Here is a 13,940-nt window from a genome sequence, read left to right on the forward strand (position 1 = left end):
CGGTTTTCTTCGAATTTTTTAACTCAATACCAAACCTAATCGAACTTTTTAATCGGTTTGATTTGACTTTAATTTTCGACTTTGTGCGATTTTCCGGTTCGGTTTGAACACCCCTAATACAACGAAAGAAGAGAAGGAAAAAAAAAACTAACAAGTCACAACCCATCTCATGATGAATGATGATTAGTCATGAAACAAGAGATAAACAGTTTTTTGCTTAGCAGAAAAAAGTGTAAATGCATGTTTTCGATAAGACTCAAGAATGAGCTGAAGAATAATGACTAATTAAATCAAATTACTATATATCACTTGGTTTGCGTATATCCATTCATCTCATCTCTGTGCTATTTTCTTCTTCTTTTTTTTCAAAAACTCAGTGAGAAAACCCCAATTCACACGCTCACAATACTGGATTTTGGTTCTCTGATCAGTTTGAAAAAAATTAAGAACAAGGAATCAAAATGGACGAACATGTACCCACCCCCTTTACCCCTCACTCACTAAACCCTCCGTAAATATAATTAATGTATATATATAAAAGTAAAAAGGATTTTTAAATTAAAAAAAAAAATTGCTCCTATCTGGGAACATTATATTCATCGGTTTCACAAGTGGGCAATATTCATGAGATGACAAAGTTTTTCTGAAGAATCTCTGAGACTACGTACACTAAGGACCCGTTTGGCCATGAGTTTTGCCAAAATAAATTTGGGATTTACTTTCAAAATTCATGTTTGGCCGTAAATTTTGCCCACATTTTGACAAAATCCCAAATCTCAAACCCCAAATCCCAAATCGCAAAATCACCCCAATTGCTGATTTTGGGCCAAAATTCCAAAACTTTAGAATTATATACATATTTTTCCAGGGAAATATGTTTTGAAAACGTATGTCCAAACACATTTTCATCTTCAAACCAAACTTTACCCAAATCAAATTTTTTAAAATAAATTTGGGATCTATGAGCAAACGCTAGCTAAATATTCTTCATTTCTCTACGAAACTTGCAAGTTGCAAAGACTACTTATTTGAGCAGTAAAAATCCACATACAAAAAAAGAGAGAGAGAGAGAAGTGGAGCAAAAAAGTTGAGGGATAGGACTTGTCTATTAGGGGAAATATTGGTGGATTACGTTTGTAGCAGCTCCAAAAGCAGAATGGATATTCAGACTTGTAAATTGTAGCATTCCATCTGCATTAATTTCACTTGCATTAATAGCCTATCGTTGTAAATAGATAGGGGCTACAAGGAGGTGATGTTATAGCCTTATAGGGACATGCCCAAAAGATTCAATGGATATGGGCGTGCTCTATAAGTTAAAGAAATATGCAGCAACAAGGCAGATGCCCTTTCCTCAAACCCCACCCCCCTCTCTCCCCCACCCCCAGCTAGGCAAATGATTTGAGAGAGAGGAGGGTGGTAAAGGAAGAAAATGGTGAGGTAATTACTAGAGATTCGTTTTTGTATAATTTAGATAAAGAATGGGCCATTGCCGGCAAGTTTGCAGTTTGGGCTCCAGAAAACCTGTTGACATACTTCATTTTTCTATAACCGTTCCCTATTCGGTATCAATTGCTCCAATTAATTCAGATTTATATCAAAAAATTGCACGGCATGTTTCCCAATGGGACTGGTCTTGCCGAAATATCCTTGTATTTAACGTTTAACAAAATATCTCTTTTTCTTTACTTGAGCACCTTAGTTTTTCAATATATAAAGCTTGAAATTCTTGTTACTAGTACCGCTGCGGCGTGCAGCCCGATCCGTTTATCGTCGACGACGCTCACTGGAGGTGTGCAGACTCCAGGAGGAGCCCCTTATGGCCCAAGCGCAATATCAAGCCATCTCGTGGCATCAATCTAGGCCCTCGGCCTAAAGTAAAAGGTTAATGATCCATTATTTTTAAAATCGTTTGAATGTTGATAATTCAGGCTTAAACTTTTAGTTCAAATAATGATTTAGTAATTTATTATTAAAAGTTCAAAACTCAATTTTTGGACCTTTAAAAGTGTTAAAAAGACAAAGTGAGTCTTTTTAATTTGATGTTAATTGACTATGTTGGTGATTGAAAAAAAATTGTGTTAATATTTGAAAACTTTGTTTTAAATTTGAGATTATTTGGAACAGATATGGGGTCGTTTGATCGAATGAAGTTGCGAATTCGAAAAATACTTTGTTAAAACAACACAAAAAAATTATGGCAATCGGATAGACTTCGATGAACAATTTAATAGATAGGTAGAACAAATATAACATAAACTCTACCAATCCGGTAGACAAATCTCTGAAGAGCAAAAAGCCAATCGGGTAAACTTCGATGAACCACTTAACACATAGGTAGAGTTAATATAGCTTAAACTCTACCAATTGGTAGAGAAATGTTGAGGAGCAATAAATATATGTGGGTCCGAGGGCTATTTTTTAAATACTGTAAATTTTGTGGACGTTCTGCTAAGACTAGCTTCTTGATGGATCATTTCTGTCAATCTCCCGATTTATATGGCATATGGCCTATTAAAGGGGATGTGCTCCCTAATAAGATTTTTTCTCTAACACCTGATAGGTCGTTTTGAGTCCTAGCTCCCCTTTTTTATAATTTTAGATCTTTCGTAGCGCTATTTGATGATTAAGAACTTGCATGCAATTGCGATATCTACAACTAGGTAAAAAGTAGGGATTTCGGGACTTAGCTCATTTTCCCTTGACTCCATATAGAGGGTTGGAGAGAAAATTCTTCCCAACTTCATAGGTTAATAACTTTAACTTATTTTATTAAATTCTAATTACTTTTTTTTTTTTTTTATGAATTTTCATTATCAAATCTAAGATTTTATAAAGTAGAAATTGGGGCTTTGGGTAGAAATTAGGGATTCTGTTAAATTAAGATTTAGACCTCGAATTGAGTTCGGATTTTGAAACAAATCACATATTTGGACTCGGGGGTGAATGGATAATCAAAAGTTGGTCTTAATTTCGGATCGACCACGTGGGCCCGGGTTGGCTTTTTGTTGACTTTTTCAATTATGTTAAAGATCGAACCTTTTTCGTACTAGGGTAGTTTGTAAAATTTATTTTAATTTATTTGAGTAATATTTGACTAGATTTGGGTGGTTTGGAGGTTTGTTCTAAAGGCAAAGTCGTGTTGGATTGTTGATTTTATTCCAGAATGTCACGACCCAAATTTTCCTTCGTAGGATGTCGTGATGACACCTAATCTTATGGACTAGGTAAGCCTAACCTTTACTGAAATAATAATAATATTTAACCAACGACTGACAAATACGAAATAGAAATCTCTATACAAACTTACAATTCCAAAACCGGCAGTACAAGTCATAAGCTCTGCTGAGTTCGCTAAAAAAATCTTTAAGTACAACTGTTCAGAATGGAAATCAAACAGTACAAAAACGAAATCAGAAGGTGACTCCGAGGCCTGCGAACGCGACATCAGGTTTACCTTGAGTCTCTATAGCTCTACCAGTCAGTTAATAATCAACAACAACCGTAGCACCTGGATCTGCACAAAAATATGAAGAAGCGTAGTATGAGTACACCACAGCGGTACCCAGTAAGTATCAAGACTAACCTCGGTGGAGTAGGGACGAAGGACAGTCAAGACACCTACTGGGCTAAACAGCCTGAACAAGTATGTAGATGAACTAATAGAGAACAATATTAATATACAGCTAGACGGGATAAAGGATAAAAAATAATACATTCAATGATGCACTAGTAACAACAATAGGCAACAAGAAGCAGTCAGATAATAATGCTATAGAGTAACTGATCACAGTATAAGTCCGGGGAAAACCCAAATAAAAGGAAAAGCTAGCAACAACTCAATAAGAACAACCGCTTTCATACCAGATCTGTTCAAGCCTTTCCATGAGGTGCCGAACCTCATAATCATAGCTCACCAAAAGTAAATATGCAGCGGGGGCACTCCCGAGATACCGCCTCGTAGTCCCAAAAGTAAATATGCAACAAGGGCGCTCCCAAGGTACCGCCTCATAGTCCCAAAAGTAAATATGCAACAAGGGCGCTCCCGAGGTATCGCCTCGTAGCACCAAATGTAAATATCTCACAACGGCACGGTAGAAACCTCGTGCAAACAATAACAACCGCACGGCAGAAACCTAGTGCAACAATAACGACCGTACGGCAGAAACCTCGTGCAACAATAACGACCGTACGGCAGAAACCTCGTGCCAACACAACAATGAATACCACAACAACAATGACAATAACACAAGAATACATCAAGTAAACGAACTCAAGAACTCCAAAAAATAAAAAGACGGAAGAACAAACTCACAAGGAAAGACACAACAGGAGATAATGGTACAACATAACAATAGCTCAACAAGGAAGAGATACTGTCACGACCCGGATTTCCCACCATCGGGATCGTGATGGCGCCTACTCGTGGTAGCTAGGCAAGCCAACTTATTTACCTTTCATTAATAAATAAATCTGTTAACAATCTATAGCATCAATAAGTAATATGGAATTTAATAATAATAATAGCGGAAGTCTAATTTATAAGTCTGAATCAAAACGCGGAATAGTCAACAATAGCCTCTACCCAAGATTTGGTGTCACATTACTCACGAACTGCTACGAATTTACTAAATACAAAGGTCAGAAAGAAACATATAAGTTGTCTGTCTTGAAAACAATGAGGCAACAGTCTAAAGAGAACATAAGAAAGAGACGCCGGGCCTGCGGACGCCTGCAAGGCTACCTTGGTCTCGTAAAGTGAAAGCCTGCTCCCGTACTAATGCTGCTGCTGCTCCTCAAAACCTGGACCTGTGCAGAAATTGCACAGAAGTGTAGCATCAGCACAACCGACCCCATGTGCTGGTAAGTGTCTAGCCTAACCCCGGCGAAGTAGTGACGAGGCTAGACCGGACACCACATAAACCTGTGCAGCTATAAATATACAACGGAATCGAAATACCAGGCAAGTAACAATGTGGGAGGGGAAATATGCTATGGGGAGATAACAATATTAACAGTAATCCAAAGTAACCAACTAAAGCAGCTTAGAATTACAGTGAACAAGAACGAATACTCAAAATAAACACATGGTATCAATAACTGTTGCGGCGTGCAACCCGTTCCACAATTACCATTGTTGCGGCGCGCAACCTGATCCACAAATACCACTGTTGCGGCGTGCAACCCGACCCATATCATTTATCACATATCATTGTTGCGGCGTGCAACCCGATCCTCATATATTATTGTTGCGGCGCGCAACCCGATCCACGAATACCACTGTTGCAGCGTGCAACCCGATCCTTATCATTCAACAGTCTGGCTCCCCAAACAACAATCACAAATAAGGGGCATACAATAACCAAATATTTGAAGATATCCCGGCAAAGGGAAAGAACCAACAAGTTCAACCAAACGTCCCGTCAAGGGAATAATCAACAACGCTTTCTCTTTCTTACTTTTCTTATGTTATAATCCACTTTACCATTTTTGAGCCAACGCTCCGAAGAATCAAGTCATTTCATATACCTTCAATATTCGTATCACAATTCGAGCCAATGCTTCTAGGAATCCACGATCATATCATCGTTCACATATTATTCACAACATATAGAAATCTTCCAATAAACACGAAATTCACAACCAATTCATGATAATCACATTATAAGGACTCACGGTCATGATAGATACCAATGTATAGATACTCGTCACCATGCCTATACACCGTACTCGATCACATAACAATTAGCAACAGGACTCAACTCCTATTCCCTCAAGCTGGGGTTAAACCAAACACTTACCTCAAAGCCTTGAAATCCACTTAATCCTCAACTATTGCTTTACCTCGCGGCTCCACCTCCAATTCGCTCGAATCTAATCACAAATTGCTCAATTACTTTAATAAACACTATATGAATCAATTTGAATGCATAAAAATGAATTTCCCAAGTTTTTTCCAAAAAAAATTCCAAAAATGCCCCCGGGCCCACGTGGTCAAAACCCGAGGTTCGAACCAAGACCCGGTTACCCATTCCCCTACGAACTCAAATATGTAATTTGTTTTGAAATCGGACCTCAAATCGAGGTCCAAATCCCCAATTTTTAGAAAACCTAGGTTCTACCCAAAAACCCCAATTTCACCCATGAAAATCCTTGATTTCAAGTGGAAGACATGCTTAATGATGTTAAAAGTTGAAAGAATTGTGTAAAAATCAACTTACAAATGATTTGGGATAAAGTTTGCTCTTGAAAAATCGCCTATGGGTTTGGGTTTTGAAAGAATGGTGAAAAGTGATGAAAATTCGACTAAGTATAAAATTTGCTGGGCCTCGGATATGGTAATTGCGAGCCTTGGTTCGCATTTGCGAACAAGACAGGGCTGGGAATTGCGATCCTTGGTTCGCATCCTTGGTTCGCATTTGCGAACACTGGGCCTACAGGCGGGGTTTCGCATTTGCGAAAGAGGCATCGCATTTGCGAACCTCCCCCCTTCACATTTGCGAGCCTACCCATCGCATTTGCGACAGTGCCCCATTTTCTCCAGACTTCGAAATTGCGAAGCAGTGCTCGCATTTGCGAGCTCGCAATTGCGAGTCTTCCCTTTGCATTTGCGAAAATTGCAGAAGCCAGCATACCAGATTTTTAAAACATGAGAAATGCAATCCGATGCCTATCCAGAACTTACCCGAGCCCTCGGGGCTCCAAACCAAACATGGACACAACCTCAAAAACATCCTACGGACTTACTCGCGCGATCACATCGCCAAAATAACATCATATACATAGAATCAAGCCTCAAAAGTCATGATTTTCTTTGAAATGTTCATAAAGCCTCAAATTTCCATTTCGGGTCCGAAACACGTCAAACAACGTCCGTTTTCAACCAAATTTTTACAGAAAGCGCTTAAACCATATATAAGAATTGTACCGAGCGTCGGAACCAAAATACGAGCCTGATACCACAGTCTTTTAATCAATTTTCGTTTCCAATTTCCTTAATAATTTCAGAAAAATAATTTCATGGAAAAATTCATTTCTCGGGCTCTAGACCTCGGAATTCGACTCCGGACATATGCCCGAGTCCCACATTTTTCTACGGACCCTCCGGGACCGTCAAATCACGGGTCCGGGTCCGTTTACCAGAAATGTTGATCGAAGTTAAATATATTCATATTAATATCAAATTTTAGCATTTTTCACACAGAATTTATATCTAAGCTTTCCGGCTACGCGCCCGGACTGCGCACGTAAATCGAGGCAATCCTAAATGAGGTTTTTTTTCGAGGCCTCGGAAGCACGGGATGAATAAGAAAACAGGTGATGACCCTTTGGGTCGTCACATTCTCCACCTCTAAAACAACCGTTCGTCCTCGAACGGACAAAAGAAAGAAGTACCTGAGTCGGGAAAAAGATGGGGATAACGGCTCCGCATACCAGACTCGGACTCCCAGGTCGATGCTTCAGGGGGCTGACCTTTCCACTGAACACGAACAGAAGGAAAACTCCTAGACCTCAACTGACGAACCTGCCGGTCTAGAATAGCTACCGGATCCTCCTCATAAGATAAATCCTTGTCCAACTGGACAGTGGTGAAATCTAACACATGGGTAGGATCGCCGTGATACCTCCGAAGCATAGACACATGGAAAACTGGATGCACGGTTGATAAGCTAGGTGGCAATGCAAGTCTATAAGCCACCTCTCCCACTCGATCAAGAACCTCAAATGGGCCAATGTACCTAGGGTTAAGCTTGCCCTTCTTTCCAAATCTCATCACGCCCTTCAAAGGCGACACCCGGAGCAATACCCGCTCACCAACCATGAAAGCTACATCTCGAACCTTACGATCTGCATAGCTCTTTTGCCTAGACTGAGCTGAACGAAGTCTGTCCTGAATGACCTTGACCTTCTCCAAGGCCTCCTGAACTAAATCTGTACCTATCAACCGAGCCTCTCCCGGCTCGAACCATCCAATCGGAGACCGACACCGCCTACCATATAAGGACTCATAAGGAGCCATCTAGATGCTTGACTGGTAGTTGTTATTGTAGGCAAACTCCGCTAAAGGCAAGAACTGATCCCATGAACCTCCAAAGTCAATAACACAAGCCCGAAGCATATCCTCCAAAATCTGAATAGTCCGCTCGGACTGACCGTCCGTCTGGGGATGGAACGCTGTGCTCAACTCGACCCGTGTGCCCAACTCTCGCTGGACTGCTCTCCAGAAGCGCGAGGTAAACTGCATACCCCAATCCGATATGATAGATGCCGGCACACCATGAAGGCGAACAATCTCCCGGATGTAAATCTCAGCTAGCCTCTCGGATGAGTAGGAGACTGCCACAGGAATGAAATGTGCTGACTTGGTCAGCCTATCAACAATAACCCATATCGCATCAAACTTCTTCCGAGTCAACGGAAGTCCAGTAACAAAATCCATGGTAATCCGCTCCCACTTCCACTCTGGAAGCTCAATACTCTGGTGTAGACCACCAGGCCTCTGATGCTCGTACTTAACCTGCTGACAATTCAAACAACGAGCTACATATGCCATGATATCCTTCTTCATCCTACGTCACCAGTAATGCTGCCGCAAGTCCTGATACATCTTCGCGGCGCCCGGATGAATAGAGTACCGGGAACTATGGGCCTCCTCTAAGATCAACTCTCGAAGCCCATCCACATTAGGCACACAAACTCGCCCCTACAATCTCAAAACTCCATCCGCATCTAAGGTAACCTGCTTGGCACCTCCTCGCTGCACCGTGTCTCTAAGGACACACAAATGGGGATCATGCAACTGCCGATCCCGGATACGCTCCAATAATGAAGAACGAGCGACCGTGCAAGCTAACACTCGGCTAGGCTCAGAAACATCCAACCTCACAAATCGATTGGCCAAGGCCTGAACGTCCAAAGCAAGCGGCCTCTGGCTGACCAGAATATAAGCAAGACTACCCATGCTGGCTGACTTTCTACTCAACGCATCGGCCACCACGTTGGCCTTCCCCGGGTGATATAAAATGGTGACATCATAATCCTTCAACAACTCCAACCACCTCCTCTGCCTCAAATTCAAATCCTTTTGCTTAAATAAGTACTGTAGACTCTTATGATCAGTGAACACCTCGCACGCCACGCCATACAAATAGTGCCTCCAAATCTTCAAGGCGTGGACAATGGCTGCCAACTCCAGATCATGCACTGGATAGTTCTTCTCATGAATTTTCAACTGCCTTGAAGCGTAGGCAATGACCTTGCCATCCTGCATCAACACTGCTCCAAGCCCAACACGGGAAGCATCACAATAAACAGTATAGGGCCCTGAACCTGTGGGCAGAACCAACACCGGTGCCGTAGTCAGAGCTGTCTTGAGCTTCTGAAAGCTCGCCTCACACTTATCCGACCATCTGAACTGGCACCCTTCTGGGTCAATCTGGTCATCGGGGCTGCAATAGATGAAAATCCCTCCACGAACCGTCTGTAGTAGCCTGCCAACCCCAAGAAACTCCGGATCTCTGTAGCTGATGCTGGTCTAGGCCAGTTCTTGACTGCCTCTATCTTCTTTGGGTCCACCTGAATACCCTCAGCTGATACAACGTGACCCAGGAATGCAACTGAACTCAGCCAGAACTCACACTTGGAGAACTTGGCATATAACTGACTATCCCTCAGAGTCTGAAGAACCACTCTAAGGTGCTGCTCGTGCTCCTCCTGGCTGCGGGAGTACACCAAAATATCATCAATAAAGACTATCACGAACATGTCCAAATATGGCCTGAACACTCGGTTCATCAACTCCATAAATGCTGCTGGGGCATTGGTCAACCCAAATGACATAACCAGGAACTCGTAATGCCCATACCGAGTGCGGAAGGCTGTCTTAGGGACATCGGATGCCCTAATCCTCAACTGATGGTAGCCAGATCGCAAGTCAATCTTGGAGAATACCCTGGCACCCTGAAGCTGGTCGAACAAATCATCAATCCTCGGCAGTGGGTACTTATTCTTGACCGTTACCTTGTTCAATTGCCGGTAATCAATACACATCCTCATTGACCCATCCTTCTTCTTGACAAATAACACCGGCGCACCCCAAGGAGACACACTGGGTCTAATGAAACCCTTCTCCAGCAAATCCTGCAACTGTTCTTTTAACTCCTTCAACTCCGGCGGGGCCATTCTGTACGGCGGAATAGAAATGGGCTGAGTGCCCGGAACCAGGTCAATACAGAAATCTATATCCCTGTTGGGTGGCATACCCGGCAGGTCTGAAGGAAAGACATCGGAAAACTCCCGGACAGTAGGCACAGAGTCTATGGAAGGGACCTCAGCATTGGAATCACGAATATGGGCCAAATAGGCCAGGCACCCCTTCTCGACCATACGTCGAGCCTTCACGTACGATATGACACTACGGGTAGAATGACTTGGAGTCCCTCTCCACTCTAAGCGAGGCATACCCGGTAAAGCTAAAGTCACAGTCTTGGCATGGCAGTCCAAGATAGCGTGATAGGGTGATAGCCAATCCATACCCAGAATGATATCAAAGTCCACCATATCTAAGAGTAATAAGTCTACACGGGTCTCAAGACCCTCAATCTCTATGACACACGAACGATGGACTCGGTCGACCACGATAGAGTCACCCACCGGTGTAGACACATATACAGGAATACCCAAGGCATCACTAGGCATAACCAAGCATGGTGCGAAATAAGAGGAAACATATGAATACGTAGACCCTGGATCAAATAGTACCGAAGCACCTCGATCACAAACTAGAACCGTACCTGTGATCCACCGCATCTGAGGCCTCTGCCTCTGGTCTAGCCTGGAGAGCATAGCAACGGGGCTGGGCCCCACCACCCTGAGTTGTATCCCTAGGTCGATCTACTGCTAGCTGACCTCCGCCCCTGGCGGTCTGAGCTCCACCTCTATGGCCTCTACCTCCACCTCTATGACCTCTGCCTCCACCCCTGGCTGGCTGTGGGGCATCTGGTGCCTTAATCATAGGATGGGGACCCTGCTGCTGAGACAGAGTACCCCTCAATCTCGGGCAAGCTCTCCTGATGTGACCATACTCACCACACTCATAACATCCCTCCGAACGCTGTGGCTATCCCTGGCGACCCGAATGACCTCCACGAAAACTCTAAAGTGGCGGTGCACTGATGGGAGCTGGCGGTGCACTGAGTGACTGCTGATCTGAATAATGCCCACGGGAACCACGATCACCTGGGGCACCCTGAGAAACCTGGAGGGCTGACTGGAAAGGCCTGGAAGGCTGACCCCTATCATAAGAATCCCTGCCCCCAGATGAGGCACCACTGAACCGACCTGTGTGACGGGGTCTCTTGTCTGTTCTATGACCACCCCCCTGTGGCAGAACCATCTCGATCCTCCGGGCCACATTGGCCGCCTCCTGAAAAGTAATATCACTCCCCGCCTCTCTGGCCATCTGAAGACGAATAGGCTGGATCAAACCATCAATAAATCTCCTCACCCTCTCCCTCTCAGTGGGGAATATGACAATAGCATGGCGAGCTAGATCGATAAACCTGGTCTCATACTGAGTGGCTGTCATAGACCCCTGCTGGAGGCGCTCAAATTGCCTCCGATAAGCATCCCTCTGAGTAACGGGGAGAAACTTCTCCAGGAACAACTCTGAAAACTGATCCCAAGTCAAGGACGGCGACCCTGCTGGTCTGGCTAAACAGAAATCCCTCCACCAAGTCTTGGCGGATCCAGATAGACGAAAGGCAACAAAATCAACTCCATTGGACTCCACAATGCCCATGTTCCGAAGAATCTCGTGGCAGCTGTATAAGAAATCCTGGGGGTCCTCGGAAGAAGCTCCACTGAATGTAGCAGTGAAGAGCTTGGTAAACCTGTCCAGCCTCCATAAAGCATCTGCGGACATAGCCGCTCCATCGCTGGCCTGTGTAACTACCCCCGGCTGAACTGTCGTAGCTGGCTGAGCCGCTGGAATCTCACCCTGGGGAGCTACCTGCTCCGGAGTACGTGCAGCAGGAGTCTGGGCTCCTCCTCCAGCCTGAGAAGTGGCTGGTGCTACAGGAAGCAATCCTGCTCGGGTGACACTCTCCATGAAGCCCACCAACCGGACCAAAGCGTCCCGAAGAACTGGGGTAGCAATAAACCCCTCTGGGACCTGAGCTGGGCCCACCGGAACCGCTGCGGCTGGGGCCGGAACCTCCTTCTCAAGGTCAACCTGGGGCTCCGCCACTGGTGCTGCTTCTTGGGGTTGAGCCCTGCCCCTACCTCGGCCCCGAGCATGGCCACGTACTCTGCCCCTAGCGGGAGCTGTCTGGGGCTCGGACTGCTGATCGGTAGATGAGTGTCACGACCCCATTTCCATACCCGGTCGTGATGGCGCCTATCGTGAAGACAAGGCCAGCCAACTAACCCAATTCGTTTCTTTAACAATTTTAAAACATAAATGAATGGATAAATACAACTTAATGACATAATAAATGGTATTTACAACCCAACTCAACCCGACCGGGGTGTCACAAGTCACGAGCAACTAAAGAAGTATGAACACAACTATAGGGCCAATAATATACCAAAATACGATCTGGAATCAAAGGACGAAGTCCGGTGCCGCAAACGCTGGCGGTCACCTTGCTCAGCTACAATAGAAATACCTTCAATCCGCTAATAACCCGCTACCGGGTGAACGATACCTGCAACTGCACGCGAGGTGCAGGGAGTAAAGTGAGTACTTCCAACTCAGTGAGTAATAGAAGTAAATAATAACTGAGCATCAAGAAATCACGTAAAGCAACCAACGGGCTATACAGAAGTCGGGTACAATTTCCGAGAAAAACAGTGAAATCAGAGAACTCTTTAGAAATGTTTCGGCTCAGTTCAAATCTCTTTTTTGAAAAAATGGTCCTTTCAATAATTACGAAAACTGTTCAAAATAGTTAGTGCTAATTAACACAGAAAATCCGCCCCTCGGGCACAAATACTACAGCATAGCAGGTAAAAATGCAAATAAGTATGCAAGATGAGCACATAAAAGTTCACCCCTCGGGCGTGAATTTCGTTACTAGTCAGTCATTGTTACCTGACCGGTCAGCCATTGTTACCTGACCGGTCAGCCATTGTTACCACTGCCCAATTCTAAATGGGTACCCGCGCTCACTGTGGGTGTGCAGACTCCGGAGGGGCTCCTACAGCCCAAGCGCTATATCATCATAAGGCCTGAAAGCCTGTACATATCAACATGAGGCCTGAAAGCCTTCTCACATTATACTCGAGGCCTGAAAGCCTCCTCACAATACACTCGAGGCCTGAAAGCCTCCTCACATCACTCAGCATATCCTCACATATGGCCCTCGGCCTCAATCAGTCCAAAAATAATCATAAGCCCCTCGGGCATTAGTAAAGAAACAATAATGCTCAGCTCAAACAGTAGTTCAAATATCAGTTAAAACTCAAGGTTGAATAAAAATATAGCTGAGTTCATGAAACAGTGTAATGACATTGGACTGAGTTCAAATAATATTTCAACTAGTGAGGAAAAACAGTGATGATAGCTCATAGGGAGTTCAAACAATTGGCAATAAGCCTCAAATATGGCAATAAGCCCAAGTCATAGTGAAAAACCAACAAGTCATAGCGAAATACGCGGTAAAATCAACAACCGGGACGGACCAAGTCACAACCCCCAACGGTGCTCTACCCCACGCTCTCTATCCGGCGTGCAAGTCACCTCAATATAGCACTATGGGTGCAAATCCGGGGTTTCAAACCCTCAGGATATCATTTACAATCATTACTCACCTCGAACCGGCGAAATCTCTAGCCCGCGACGCCTTTGCCCCTCGAACCGGCCTCCACGCGCGTCGAATCTAACCAAAATCAGAGCGAATACATCACAACATGCCAAGGGAACGATGCCCAATCGACAA

This window comes from Nicotiana attenuata, chromosome 7 (genome assembly GCF_001879085.1).
Source record: "Nicotiana attenuata strain UT chromosome 7, NIATTr2, whole genome shotgun sequence".
Lineage (NCBI taxonomy): Eukaryota > Viridiplantae > Streptophyta > Magnoliopsida > Solanales > Solanaceae > Nicotiana > Nicotiana attenuata.